We start from the raw sequence: 15,510 nt of genomic DNA on the forward strand, positions 1-15,510 counted from the left end.
GCTTCTTTATAGTGCGATCACCAGAATGGGCGGGGCTAAAGGCCCTCATTGGCCAGCTTTTCTGAGCTGTGGGTAGAGCAGGAGAAGAGAACGTTAGTGACAGTATCATCCTTTCACCCGGGCGGGTTATCACATACCTGGATCGAGACTGTGAGGAGGTCGTCTGACGTTCGTGTGTGACAATACATATGTATACAAAGAGTGCGAGAGACTAGACCTTTCCGTAGGCAAATTTTAATTGTGTTTGAGTTATACTGTTTAACAAGCTTTTATTATGTAATACAAGAAGAAAAACAACTGTGGAAAATGTATTCTTTTTCAATGAGTATAAGAGTGAATAGACACCAGTAAAAAACAGGAGTATGATTTTCCAGGTGATTTAAATTTGGCATTAGGGACATATCTGGAACAAAGTAATGTCATTTGTATCATGAATGCATTTAATAAACTGTTCTTCAAAAGTCACACTGGAGAAGTGAGTGTTTTACAGACACAAAATTAATAAAATTAGTTTCTAAAGGCTTTATTCCAGTACTGTACTTGTCAGGCCTCCAGTTTGACTTAAAATGCAAATGATTACATGTTCTTAAAAGTAAATTAGCACCTTTATTCTCACTGTAACTTCCATTTATGGACCAAGGCTAAATGAGTCACAAAAGGTTTAAATAATTTAAGCAGACTTTTATGAGAAAAGGGCCATTGGGACAAATTAAGCCACTGACTCACTGTGTTGGTTGGAACAAGCGACTTTGGCAACTGGCACATTTTTAAAGGCTTGATTCTACAAATGGCTTCAAAGATTATTGTTATCTAAATTTGAAAATAAGTGTTTAAATTTGTATATGTCTCAGATAACTTGCTAATATATTGCTGGAGGAATATAGAGATAAGGGCACCACCACGATTGCAGAGGTCTGTTTAATATTATGTTCAAGTAGGACATTGAAGAATCCTATTGCACATTTATGATTTATTCTTTTCATGTCTGACTCATCATAGCATACAAGAAAGTAATATTACACTAAAATAGATTGAAATAAATGTGTCTATAATGAACTACTAGATTGAAGACTGGATACGGGACATTACAGATCAGCAAAGTAGATAAAAGTGAGTTAAAGACTCAAAGTGAAAGCCTCCAGTATTTTTTCATGTTTTTTGGTTGAGTCAGTGGCCTTCCTGAGTATTTCCCTCAATTAATAAGAATTACTATCAACACTTAAGATTCCTATCAATTTAATATTATATACATCTACATAATTTTAATAACTTTTGACATGATCTTTAGAGGAGTACCTGGAATTCTTGAATTGTAATAAGCAATACTCCCATCATATTTTATTCTCAAAAGCTCCCTTGTACATTTCATTTTAGATCACAAGACCAGAAACTTTGAGGACTCATCAACTCAGTGGCAGCTATTGCAGACGCCTGGAAGGACAAGGAGAGGGGCAATACCTCCCCCGGGCCACAAGAGGGCAGCCATGTGGTCTGTGGTCACAACCAGGGGGCGCCCAGATAATTATGGAGCTCTGGAAGGCAGCACTTCGGTCACACCAGGAAGTGCTGCCGGAAGATCATCAGGAAGCACCTAGAGCACATCCGGGTGAACTATAAAAGAGGCCGCCTCACTCCACTCAAGAGCCGGAGGACAGAGCCTGTGAGGAGTGGAGTAGAGGCGGCAATAGAAATAGACGAAAAGGACTGTGAGCCATTATTGTGGGTTGGTGCACTGATTGTATTGTGTGAGCAAGTGTAGAAGGAATTAAATGTGTGTGTCTTCAACATCTGGCTGTCTCAGTGTCTATCTGTGTCCGGGCATCTTTCACACAGCATATAAATAGGAATATACAAAATGTAGCATAGTAACTATAGAAAATGTTCTGATTATCAGTATGGTATAGTGGTTAAGGCTTTAGACTTCAGGCTTTGGACTTCACACCCTGAGGTTGTGGGTTCAAATTCCGCTACTGACACTGTATGACCATCAGCAAGTCACTTGCTCTGCCTGTTATCCATTTGGAAAACTAAAAGAAATAGAGCTAGTTGTCTCATAAATGTGTAGTCCGTCTACTCCAACTATGTGTAGAAAGGGGCCCTGAGTTCTTTACTCTAATGTCTAATTTGTTAGGATTCTACTTACTTTAATATTTTACGTCTCGGGTTACATTGAACAAAACATTATTAATTAATTCTATCAATACACTGGTTAGATAATAACAAATAATGGTAAAAGAAATTACCTGTTAACACTCGTTCCTAACCCAATAGTTTATATTACACTAACTTATAATAAACACCAGGAAACTGGGTTATAAAACAATAATGAACTTCCCTTTTAATTATAAGTCTACAAACACAATTAATAAACTGAAAATAATCAGGAACTATATTATACTATTAATACTAAAATAAAACACATTCAGTCTTGTCACTCGTTTGAAACAAATCGTTGCAGGCCTGATTCGGTGCTTATGAGCGTTGCAACCAAAAACTTAGCGGTCCTTTCACTCCATCAGGAGCAACAAAATAAAATGAAAAAATGTACCTTACTTGACAAGGTTGTTATCAGTCCCACAAATCCTTCTGACCTCTCTGCCGCCGTCTATGAGCAAGTAGCCGCTGTTTAGTGAATCCAAAAATGTCTCTGCCATCCAAATAAGCAAACGTCCACCATTAGCGTGTTGAGCTGAGTTAACTCCTGCCTCTGTTAGTTCGCTCCGTTTCTCCCCTCGTTGAATTAACAAGTCGTTCCTCACCAGATAGACCCTGCAAATGTCTAATTAAACTTCTTCATCTATCTCAGCAGTTCGTATGCTGGTAAATTATCTGGTTGATAATTTATCTCTCAAACTTTCTGTTACACCACCTCGGCATCATGCTCTCTCTTTTCCTCCTTACTTGGAGTGCTCCGGTTTCTTCTGTGTTCTGAGATCAGTCCAACTTGTCTTTAATGTGGACCCCCAAGGACTTGTAGGAGTGGGCCATGTCTACATCCACTCATATATAATAGATAGATAGATAGATAGATAATAGTAAGAAACAAAGTGCATATTACTAACTAAGTGCATGACAAGTAACTACTGTATAATTTGTGCTACATTATAATAGTAATAAAAAGATTATTATACAAAAGTAAGGTGGAGATGTGCACAATAGGCGGTGGCGCAATGCAATCTGATGGTTGTAGAACCCTTGCACCACCTTTTAACACACTTTCATATATTGCTGATTTTTTAAACCTTATTGTCCATGCACATCACTGCACTTATCTGATCTGCACCTGTTGGTGGTTCCACGGTCCCATCTAAAAACAAAAGGTGTTTGCGCTTTTTCTTGCGTACCACCTGAGTTATGGAACACACTACCTCTTGTTTTCAGATCAGCCTCATCAGTTATGCTTTTTAAATCTAGATTGAAAACCTATTTGTTTTCTTTGGCTTATAAATGATTGGTTAATGTGTTCTTTTATGTGTATGTGTATATTTCACTTGTGCATATTATTTTATTTTATTGTTTTCTTTACTTATTTACTCGTTTACAGCACATTGGTCAGCGCTGGTTATTTTAAAATGTGCTTTGTAAATAAAATCTACTTACACCATGGTTAAAGAGTCCTACTCCTCCGGAGTAGCATGCCATGTTGAGTTTGCTCACCATTAGTATTTGTTCTGATCTCACTATTATGTGGTAATAGATATTTAGGCAGCTAAACTCCTTCCTTGATCAATATGACGACCCGGAGACTGACTTCACATGAGGTGTACAAATCTCCAGTTTATTAATAAAGAGCAGGTATGAAACTACAAGTAAAGAAATATAATATTTAGCATGCAAACAGTTTGATAACTAAACTATACGTAGCACTACAGAACGGTAACATTTTACAAATATAAACTTACCAGCTATGCTACCATAGGAGTAAACAGGCAGGATGAACTTCGCTCTACGTGTTTGTGGCAGATATATTACCTACATCGGGAACGCTCTACTCTAAGGTGGCTCAGAAAGGACAAATGTTACAAAGCATGCATATCTGAACACAACAACCACCCACAAATGGAAATGGTCAATAATTAAGTACTTTATCTTTCCCAACAAACATGACAGTATTGAAGGCCCCTAATTTTGCCATCATCCTCTTTCGTACTGGTGGTGAGCCCAGAGTAAGTCCTATTATGCCCATGGCCTTCCAGAACAGGTTATTCAGGCACCTGGTGTTACCCCCACTCCTCCCATCAGACCACAGTGTACAACAGTATACTGGCCACTATGGATTGGTTGAACATGTACAACAGTTGATCTCCAATAACAAAGGGTCTGAATCACCACTGAAGGAAGAGTTTAGCCAAATATATTCACATATAGTCCTCCAATATTTTTTCACTATCTGCACCGCACAATTTAAATAAAATGTCTATAAACTGCACAGACAGTTTCTTTTTTCAGAGAATCAGGAAATTAAATGTTTCTTTCACAGCCACTTAATGGGAAGCTAAGCTTAGTGAGATTACTCGTTATCAGAGAGCAGCATTACCAGATAAATGTTGTAATCGGTATTGAAAAATTAAGACAAAATCTATTTTTATTTGAGATTTATGGTAAAGGAGGAGGAGTTGATTTCTTGATAGCAGTCTAATGAACTGAATTTGAGACATGCAGTGTGTTCAGAAAGGCACAAGCTGAGAGGAATGTGGTAGCTGGGAGTTTTCAAATGCTGGAGTCAAAGGTTTCATTCATAAGTTTGTTAGCATCAGTCCCGAGATGGATCTTGAAGAGGCCCTTTGAGAATCTGGAAACAGCAAAAAATCTTGATATTAAATGTATCCATGATGAATGCCATCATTAGAAGAGTGAAAAATTCAGTACTCCTTAAAACCTTGTTACTAGTATATTTTCCTATAGACAATTTTGCACACTAAAATGTCCTGTAATAAGACAACAGTGGCATTATAGTATGTCAAGGCTCTGTGATCTAAGGAAAGGAAAATTTAGCAAATGCATAATTCTCAAATAAGTTAAATTATCTAGCATGGATAATGACAAAAGTACAGGAAAATTGTACTATGAATAAGAAATCCACCCAGTTGACTGGTCTGGTACACATCAGGGTGAGCTAACAGAAGTTACATGTCCTGCCATGCATATCATCCACCATCATCGACTAAACACACATAAACCAACAATAGAATCCAACTAAACTGTGACATGCCGGAGCATTGGGAACATCTCAGTATACACAACATCAAGGACCTAGACTCAGCTAAAATGCCTGGTCAAAGAAGAAGAACATCCCAGTGAAATGGAAGCTTCAGTCATATTAAATGATACAGACAGTTACAGTTAGTTAAGATTTATTGAGCTGCACCAGTCAAGGTCTTAAGCTGATCTCACATTACATGATTTCAGTTTGGAGGGGATATCAAACTTGACAATTAAAGTTGCTCTGTGGTAACTTGCCTGCTAGGCACTACTACTCCAAAGAGAAAATTCCAAAAGTAGTCTAAAAATGACTTAACATGTACAGAGGGATAAATAAGAAGCACCTACCTGCTTAAATTGTCAAAGTGTGGGGTTGTATTTCCATGAGAATTTTTAACTTTGACTTTGACGGCAGGTTCTCGAGGTGCGGTGCTAGTGACAAATTGGGAGCGCATCCAGTTCAGGTCTAGGCGATGCCACGTGTCTCCCTGTCAAAAATCATCTCCATTGCCCTTGCTGTGAATAAAGCAAGAAATGCAGAGCGTTTAGTAATGTGAGGCATGCATGCATTTGTTTTGAAGATGGGATCCCCAGAGAAAGCCCCAAGAAAAGTCATTTACACTCTGGAGGAGGCATTGATTTGTCCGTTGGAGCACGTCGGGGTGCGCTCATGGATGCTCACTCGCGTACACGCATGCATGGCATAGGTGGAAGAGAGCGGTGCATCATAGGATTACCTGGAAGTTACGATCACAGGTATAAGAGGCACTTCCTGCCTCAGGGGGCCATCTTTGGACTCATTTGGGTGGACAGTGTGGTTGGTATAGAAATTTCTTGCAGTACAGTATACCAAACATAGCAGCTTGTACCTTATTTGTAAATATTTTCTTTTTGTATACAATTATAAATATAGATATCTCCTATTAATAGTTTAATTTTGGTTGGAGGTGGTGCTGGGCGATATGACGATATATATCGTGGGGATGATAGAAAAGTGTCTATCGTCCTATTTCTCTTCTATCGTTTCTATCGTTTTTCTAACCTAATTTTATCAATTACTAAAGAAAATATTGCATTAAATAGGCTATGACAAATGAATGATAATGTCTTGTCGCTATGCAATGCATACTCTACCCTTTATATAAGTGATAAGCAAGAATAAAAATGAACTTTTTCGCAAAGAAACTCCATCTTGTGGTTTTGTGACAGTTCAGTTAAATGTCACTTCAAAATAAAGTTGCAAAAAAAGTATGCAATTATATTTTTGTCAAACTTTTCAGAGAATAACTGGAAACGTACTTTATTGTGGGTGGTATATCGTGATATATATCGTTATTGTGATATAAAATAATCCATATCGTGATATATGATTTTTCCATATCGCCCAGCACTAGTTGGAGGTATTTATATATTTATATTTTTGTGTTTGTGGTGCACTTTTTGTTTCTCTTGTATATCCATCCATCCATCCATTTTCCAACCCGCTGAATCCGAACACAGGGTCACGGGGGTCTACTGGAGCCAATCCCAGCCAACACAGGGCACAAGGCAGGAACCAATCCTGGGCAGGGCGCCAACCCACCGCAGTCTCTTGTATATACACTGTTTTTTTTCTTATAAATATCTTTTTGGATATGGGACTGTGTTTTGCGTAGTTTCTCCCTGAGCACATTTTCTTTATTTAGGATGACTATGTTTTTGTGTATATACAAATTTTTGTCTTTGATTATTTTTCGTTGTGGGACTGACAAAATCACTGTAAATAATCATCACAATAATTGTGACATTATTTTTATGTTTTTCTGCACCTGGAAATAAAACCCACTATTGGGTTTACATACAACCTTTTTGTGTCTTTGTCTCCATGTCTGGCTTTTCTTACGCCTAATCCCATTCAGTTCCAAACTACAAGACGTCCAGTGTGTACTCTGGTGACATTCTTGTCACATACTCATACAACGTCATTTTACATGGCTAGTTTTTACGTAACAGCTTTTCCAGCAGTTTCATATTTTCAAATTATTGTGAGTGAGCTCCTTTTCCTGGCATCCAATAATGTGCTACCTGAAGGTGCCTGTGTGAAGACTTTACAAGTCTACCAAATGCAGTCGCAGTCTCAGCCTGCTTTTTTACGTTCTGTTGTGGTACATAAAACATGCAAAATCACACAAACAAGATTCTCTTCTGTTTTGTCAGGTCTAAAACACCCACATTATTTGTTCCTCATAGCTGCCTAACGTTCTCACATATACTCGAGCCTACCCCCAAGGCTTAAGACAAAATGAGACCTGTTGCTAAAAGCTGACTTGTTAAGGTCAGTGATGCCCAGCTCCACAACAGAGTCTGAACAACACTGTTTTTTATCTAAAAGCTCACAAATTGCAATGGACCCATAATGCACATCATCACACATGTCAATCTGAACATCCGAAAATCACTGGCTATGTCACATTTCGTGATTGTGTGCCGATACTCCATCACAATTGTGCTCACCCCTTTTTCTGACATGCTAACATTTTTTGTCTTTTCAACATCCTATTTTAATATGTAAAATACAAGACATTAGACAGATGAGCATCTCTTCTATTTGTGGAGTCCCAAACACTCATGTTCCTTATTCCTCATCACTGCATTCTATGCATTATACTTCTGGATGAACATTCATTGGTTGTCAGCTCTCGTGCATTCACAGCACTCACCTCCATATGACAAAAGACAAAATCAATCCTTTCATCAATTTTGCCATAGCGAGATTCAGACTAGGTGGAGTCAGCCACTGTGTATGTCACCTACTGGCTCTGACTTGCTAAGATTGTGTAAATGAATTGTGAAAATTGCTGGAAAAGTCATCTAATGTGACATAGGCTTAAGTTTATGTAAATATACTCAGCAAAAAAAGAAACGTCCCTTTTTCAGGACTGTATATTTCAACAATAATGTTTTAAAAATCCAAATAACTTTACAGATCTTCATTGTAAAGGGTTTAAACAATGTTTTCCATGCATGTTCAATTAACCATAATCAATTAATTAACATGCACCTGTGGAATGGTCGTTAAGACCTTAACAGCTTACAGAAAGTAGGCATTTAATTTCACAGTTCTAAAAACGCAGGACACTAAGGAGACTTGTCTACCGACTGTGAAAAACACCCAAAGAAAGATGCCCAGGGTCCCTGCTCATCTGCGTGAACGTGCATTAGGCATGCTGCAGGGAGGCATGAGGACTGCTGATGTGGCTAGGGCAATAAATTGCCATGTCCGCACTGTGAGACACCTAAGACAGTGCTACAGGGAGACAGGAAGGACAGCTGATCATCCTCGCAGTGGAAGATCACGTGTAACAACACCTGCACAGGATCGGTACATCCGAATATCACACCTGCGTGACAGGTACAGGATGGCCACAACAACTGCCCGAGTCACACCAGGAACACACAATCCCTCCATCAGTGCTCAGACTGTCCGCAATAGGCTGAGAGAGGCTGGACTGAGGGTTTGTCTGTTGTAAGGCAGGTCCTTCCCAGACATCACCAGCAACAAACCCACCTTCGCTGGACCAGACAGGAGTTGCAAAAAGTGCTCTTCACTGATGAGTCACAGTTTTGTCTCACCAGGGGTGATGGATGGATTCGTGTTTATCGTCGAAGGAATGAGCGTTACACCAAGGCCTGTACCCTGGAGCGGGATCGATTTGGATCGATGGCTAGGGCCATTCCCCCCAGAAATGTCCAGGAACTTGCAGGTGCCTTGGTGGAAGAGTGGGGTAACATCTCACAGCAAGAACTGACAAATCTGGTCCAGTCCATGAGGAGGAGATGCACTGCAGTACTTCAAGCAGCTGGTGGCCACACCAGATACTGACTTGTACTTTTGATTTTGAGCCTCCATTCAGGGACACATTATGAAATATTTTTAGTTTATGTCTTATGGTGTTGACTCTTTTACTGTTCATACAAATATTTACACATTAAGTTTACTGAAAGTAAAAACAGTTGAAAGTCAGAGGACGTTTCTTTTTTTGCTGAGTATAGTTTGTGACTGAAAATAACTGAAAAAGTTGTCTGATGTGACATGGCCTTTAAGGTGTGCACAGAAAACCAACCAAAAGGTCCAAAAGATGACGTGAGATACAAGGATCATAGTCTACAATGTTATTTCTTATTTCTATAGCACATTTTCATACACCGGATGAAGCTCAAAGAGCTTTATAAGATGTGAAAGAAATAGTTACAAAGAAAAGCAAATTAAATTAGGTAAGAACAGTGATGAATAAGTACTAAAAAATAAATCAATGTGAGTTTACATAATATAGATATATAATTAGTAGAAAAGTAGAGTCCTCATATGTAATATTGTAATGTAAGTCTCCAAAGACGAGTCTGATGATTAGGCCAGATGACCAGGAGGTCAGGGAAAAAAAACAAAACTCCAATTAAGTTGAAGAAAAGTACAAAATCTGCAGGGGCCTCAACACCAAAAGAAAAAAGAAATATTGCCTCGAATGTGGGTAGAGATACTTTCATTTCCCCATTAAGTTGAGATTCTTACTAAGATGTAAGACTACTGAGGCAGGTTTAGATTGTAACAAAGGCGCTATATAGGCGCCTGACCCGACACAGAAAGACACGGAGGCACGTATAAAAAGTACAAAAGACTTATTTTTCTTCAGCTGTGGGGCACGTCTTCCTTGTGCCACACAGCCCAAACGCAGTCCCAAAGCACAAAACTCACAAACACCACAATTCTCCACCACTCCTCCCAGACAAGCTTCGTCTCCTTCCTCCCAACTCTGGCTCTCTGAGTGGTGGTGGCTGGCCCTTTTTATAACCCACCAGGAAGTGTTCCAGGTGCTTGACCACCTGGTCCTAATTGCACCTCCGGGTGGGGCTGAAGATTCGTCCAGCCAGGCTGCTGAGTCCATGCAGCTCCCCCTAGCGGCCATCTGAGCCCACAACCAGGCTGGGGAGGACTCCATCTCCCATGGAGCCCTGCGGGTGGTTGGGGAATCACCGTCAGCCATGGAGGATGCCACCAATCGTCCCAGGGGAGGTACTGGAGTGCCCATGGTGGCTCCCCCGGAACATAAGCAGCAGGGGCGTCCCTGCCGGGCATGGGACCCGTCTGTCCGTCACAAGATGTTGTATTTTTATTGAGGATTACTTACATTTTCCTTAAATAGATCTTGTAGTATTTAGAATGACAGCAAGCAAATGTTTGTATTTTAGGATAAGCCAACAGCATGCTGTTTTAACTGGCAGAACATCCTTTACCAAAACCAAAACAGGTCTATATTACAATTACAATCTAATTTGTTAGTAAGCTGAACCTATTTTTTCCTTTCTTGTATTACTTGCTATTACAATTCTTAATTTTCAGGAATTTCAAATGTTTGGGTAACACTTTAGTACTATGAATTTGCATGTATTAGTCATAGACTGTTATAAAACAAGGCATTAACAGAGGCCTGTTTTCATGTTAATAAGACTTACAAAGTATCAATAAAGTGGCTATTCATCTCTGCAAGTAAAAAACTAAGTAAAAAACTTAAGGGTAACTGTTGATTGACTGTAACCTGAATTTTAAATCGCATATTCATCAGACCACTAGGACAGCATTTTTTCACTTAAGAAACATAGCTAAAGTTAGACCTCTTATATCACTGAAAAATGCTAAGAAATTAATTCACACTTTTGTTTTCAGTAGACTAGATTACTGTAACGCACTCCTCTCAGGACTACCCAAAAAAGACATAAATCGTTTGCAACGAGTGCAGAATGCAGCTGCTAGAATCCTAACTAGGAAAAGAAAATCCGAACACATTTCTCCAGTTTTGATGTCACTACACTGGTTGCCTGTGTCATTCAGGATTGACTTTAAAATACTGCTTATGGTTTATAAAGCCTTAAATAATCTTGCCCCATCTTATATATCAGAATGTCTGACACGTTATATTCCAAATCGTAACCTCAGATCCTCAAATGAGTGTCTCCTTAGAATTCCAAAAGCAAAACTTAAAAGAAGTGGTGAGGCGGCCTTCTGCTGTTATGCACCTAAAATCTGGAATAGCCTGCCAATAGGAATTCACCAGGCTAATACAGTAGAGCACTTTAAAACACTGCTAAAAACACATTAGTTTAACATGGCTTTCTCCTAACTTCACTTTAACTTAATCCTGATACTCTGTATGTTCAATTCATCATAATAACTATTCATGGTGGCTCTAAAATCCGTACTAACCCCTACTCTCTCTTTTGTTTCTTTTTCCGGTTTCTTTGTGGTGGCGGCCTGCGCCACCACCACCTACTCAAAGCACCATGATGCTCCAACATTGATGGACTAAAAGCCAGAAGTCTACATGACCATTATCATCAAGTCCTTCCGTGAGAACCCTAAATACAATGAGGACTGTTTCATTTATGTGAGGTAGAATGCCCAGATAGGACTGGCCGGTCTCGTGGCCTGGAACCCCTGCAGATTTTATTGTTTTTTCTCCAGCCGTCTGGAGTTTTTTTTTTGTTTTTTTCTGTCCTCCCTTACTCGGACCTTACTCTTATTCTATGTTAATTAATGACTTATTTTCTTTTCTTACTGTGTCTTCTATTTTTCTATTCTTCATTATGTAAAGCACTTTGAGCTACATTTTTTGTATGAAAATGTGCTATATAAATAAATGTTGTTGTTGTTGTTACATTGTGACCTAACTGGAATAACTTCACTTTAGAATAGTCACAGGTGTCATAAATGAGATATATGAGACATTTCTCGATAATGCATGTTCCACTCTAAGACCTGTGTATCCTTCATATCCACAAGTTACTTTACCAGCATATCAAAGGCTCTTAATATGCTACACTGCACAGAGTTGAATAACCACTTTACTGATGTGTTGTAAGTATTAATAACACTAAAAGAATTCTTATAGCGCAGAGTCTAACCACATTACAAATCAGATCATCTTTAGCCCACATGGATGGCCACAGACATCATAGCTGACATTATGACAGCATCAATGAAAATAGTGGGCACCTTGCAAACAAATCCCAAACAAAAATACACTATGGTGATGACAAATTAACGATCCAGTGTTACAAATACTAAAATACAAATAACAAATAAATGTGATGAATCAGGAAATTGCAAAATGTGAAGCTATCAAATAATACCAGCTGGGATACTGACATGAATGGCCTTCAGTATATAAAGCAGTATTTAGTCACCCATTATTATGTGAGCTTATGAGAGCTCATATTGAAAATTAAAGAAAGCACACTATATATTAATTTCTTATCATTGTAATTAAGAAAAGAATCCATTTAGTTTCCTAACCACTATGATATAGTGCATTCTGACTCAGAAATTGCCTCATTAACTCCTAAAGAAATTGCTTCATGAATCAAATTTCTCAACCCTCCAGCCTTCTTTCTACACTTTGCAAAAAAAACGAGGCCAACCCCATTTCCTTTTAGCCAAGACTGGTCCTGAATATTGAAAAGGGTCTCCTACAGGAAGATGCTACCTGACTTCTGTGAGTTAAGGTGTAATGGCACTTTTGGAGTTCATGAATGAGACCTTTAACATTACATCTTACAAAATTTAAAGACTAATCAATATTATATGTTTTTTGAATATAAGAAAATAAAGAAAAATGTGACATTTCAGAAGAATTTCATATTATATCTTGCCTTCTTTGAGCTTTTCAAACGTTTTAGAGGCCAAACTTTGAAACCAGTGATGTCTCTGAATAACATTGTAATCTAAGCATAAGATAAATTAGACGTGCTCTGTCTCTCTTACTCTCTCTCCACCTTGCCATCGCATATTAGGCTAAGACTAAATATTTCAATCCGAAACACATCCCTCTTTTCAAAAAAGTAAGGAGCCCTAATAATAGTAAAATATTGTAGCTATTCAGTAATAATGATTACTGCCACTAGTTAGTCATTTACACAAATAATCCTGAAAAATCTAGGATGATATTTAGCCGATAACACTAAAATGTATGGTGCAATATTAAATTTTAACATTATGTATATTCCTGTACAACAGGCAGAAACAAAAAAAAAAATAAGGAGCGATAGAGACAATTGTGAAAACTATTATCATACAACAATATAGTGATATTAAGCAGAACAAAAATAGTAAAGGCAACAACTTACTAAAAGTCATCTCTCTATTATTAAAAAAAAAATCTTGGATGTTGGAAGGAAACGAGACATAATTTTCTCAGAGAGACAGAGAGTCTTTGTGCCAAGAGATTTATCCACACCCGGGGCCGGAAATAAAACAAAGAGTAGAACATCATAAAGAATTCAAAAACGTTGGAGCGGTACACATGCAGAGCAGGTTAGAGATATGGAAGTCTCAAAAAAAGGACAGTAAAGATCGCATTAGTGCTAACAAATGGAAATTATTACTCGGTGAAATAACAGAACAGCGAAAAGAGATCAAATATATTGTTCGGATTTAAAGTTTAAGTTGGAAACTTGTAGATCGTATAATTCGTGTTGCCATCAGGAAAAAAAAATAGTGTTTCTTCCCAATGAAGAGGCATACCCTCAAGAATTAAAAGATTTGTTGTTTGGTGAAAGTGAAATTCCGCGAGAGAAATCATTTCTCATTTGTGTGAATACTATTGTCAATCATATTTCTTGTAGTGAGAAAGAAATGATATTCACTCACGGGCAGTTATACGTTGCGTTGTCACGATGTAATTCCAAACACAGAATCAAAATTCAGTGCGATATTGATGAAAAGGCGAAAAGAGATTGAATATATGGATATAGGTGATATGACAGAAGTACACCACATGAGATGCAGATCACGTGGCACGGCAGCAGCAGCAAACCAGCAGCTGATCGAGCAAAGAGGAGGTAACAAAAAACTGTATTTGTTTCCCATTGTATCACCGTATAAGAGGGAATTTCGGAGGAGTCTTGGGATGTGTCCAGCCCCCCTCTTCACAATGTGAGCAGGAGAAACGGGAAGTGGCTGGCGAGCAGGGGGAACACCCTAGTAAATAAATAAATGGCCCCGAGCGTGGTTAAATCTTTTGGCACAAAGTCCTGTCTTACGAGATGTGAGTTCTTGATATTTTTTATTTATAATTTAAAAATGGAATAAGAACCTGAAAATCTAACAACATCACATTAAAGTTGTAAAGTATGTAAAGAATGATACCAAACACACACACATATATATATATATATATATATATATATATATATATATATATATATATATATATATATATATATATATATGTAGGTTTTAAAATAAGCCCAATTTAAAAAGTGAGATAAAAACATCATCATTGCACTTTTAGGCTTAGAATTTCAGATATATGGAGTAGATGTATTTATTTATTTATTGATTTAATTGTCAATGGATTGGTTAAGTAATTCCCTTCATGATTAATCAATTTTTCTGATTCTGATTAATTTGCAGTATTTTATGTCCTGTATGCTTGTTTTTTATATGTCTGCTGCTGTATGCATCTGATTTTCCCCTTGGGATTAACATGGTAATACTTCAATTAATGTTACTATTTTTTTTGCCTTTTCCTTTTGTTTAAATAGTTGTAAGGGGTGCTTACCTTGGATGCTTTAAGGAGATGCCCATGAGAGCACAAGTAAAGGAAACAGCAAGGCAGCTATACAGGTATAGATGTCTGCGGCAGTGCAGGTGGTCTTGTGGAGCGCTACATGAGTCATTCGATCCTGGATGGGATGGGACATCCAATTGCTAGGAAGTGAGCTGCGAGGTACATGATAAAAGGTAGTAGAGTCATTCTGGTGTGAGTTAAAGGGCCTGATAGATAGAAACAAGAACATTTAATGGAGGGTAATTGAGGTTGGAGTGTCCGTGGCTGTTCACATGTGCACAAGTATGGATACGGATTTATTGAGTTACTTCCGAATTACAGCATGCAGAACAACCTAGGTGAAGGCATGTGAGATAATTCAAGAAGCCTGGTGAGGTGTCCATTGGATTGGAGGAGGGGGATCCTTGGTCATGTAAAATGGAAAGGCGGATGTCAGAGTTCATCTTTATTTTGTCAGCACTGATTCTGTCGTTAACAGAGTTTCACTGAGGTATTCCTGAGCTGTCTGAACCAGAATAGGTGGTGGTGCTTATTACTCTTGGATTATCCTCTAGAGCACTGAGAAGTGGAGATAAGACGGAGAGCTTGACATTTGTCTGATTTCAGTTCTTTTTCTTTTTAAGAAGCTCTTTGTCCCCTTGAACAGCCTAGAATAGATAGAAGGGAAAAGGACCGGGATTGATGTTGTGCCTTGATTCCTTTTAAG

This window comes from Polypterus senegalus, chromosome 14, assembly GCF_016835505.1.
Source record: "Polypterus senegalus isolate Bchr_013 chromosome 14, ASM1683550v1, whole genome shotgun sequence".
NCBI lineage: Eukaryota > Metazoa > Chordata > Cladistia > Polypteriformes > Polypteridae > Polypterus > Polypterus senegalus.